The sequence below is a fragment of the Fragaria vesca genome, linkage group LG4, assembly GCF_000184155.1.
Source record: "Fragaria vesca subsp. vesca linkage group LG4, FraVesHawaii_1.0, whole genome shotgun sequence".
NCBI lineage: Eukaryota > Viridiplantae > Streptophyta > Magnoliopsida > Rosales > Rosaceae > Fragaria > Fragaria vesca.
Genome location: NC_020494.1, coordinates 12,886,926 through 12,887,869, shown reverse-complemented (window position 1 = coordinate 12,887,869; position 944 = coordinate 12,886,926).

Genomic DNA, 944 nt, shown 5'->3' with positions numbered 1-944 from the left:
CATTTTAGTCATGATCCTCTCGCACATTGTCAGGCTTCATCCCCGTAATGATCATGTGAAAATCATGGAGATGAAGATTAGGATCCTCAGTTCAAACCATTGAACTTAGGCAGGTGACGAAGGATGCCTGACTTGAGCTCAAAGCTTTGAGCTTCACCAGGATAGGTGATGCAAAGTGGTTGTTGTACCGCAGTTGGTGCTGTCAACTCCTTCAAGGTGCGATTCGCGTTTGCCATGTCTGTTTGCTGCTCTTCCTCCTCGCTTTCACTAGATTTGGAAGAGTCTTCCGAGTCTGAATGCAAAGGCACAAGAGGAAGGGGTGTGTTCACTGCTTGTTGTAGCTCAACAGGTGAAGGTGGAATAGGTGATTGTGGTGGAAACGGTGGAAAAGGCAAGGACTCCGTCTTTTTTTCCTCTCCCACATGCTGCGACGCACGTTTCCGATGTGACCTAGCTGTGCGTTCAATCTCACGATCCAAAGGAACAAGGTTAGTGCTCCCACAGTTCCGAGTTTGCATACACAACGATTAAGAGTACCTAAAGACACAAAAACAAAAGAAGATTAGTAACAAGAATAAACTAAACAAAATCAAAGAAAGATTTGCAATTATCAAGGGAAACAATCCCCGGCAACGGCGCCAATTTGATAAGCCTAAAATAGACTTATAAATAACCGTGCAATCACAATCAAGTTATCGATGGTAGTATAGAAAAGTAGGGTGTCTCCCGTAGAGGATTGTGACTCAACAATTGCAAATATGACTCTGAAAAACTGAACAGACACTAGACAAAGACGAAAACAAAAACTATAGCTAGACCCAACGAAAAATTACGAAATTAAATCTGGAGAAACTAGACACACTGACGAAGACACACACAAAATTTGGGGGGAAACTGTGTAGTTTTTCTATGCTAACAAAATTCAGAAATATGACAGACAGACT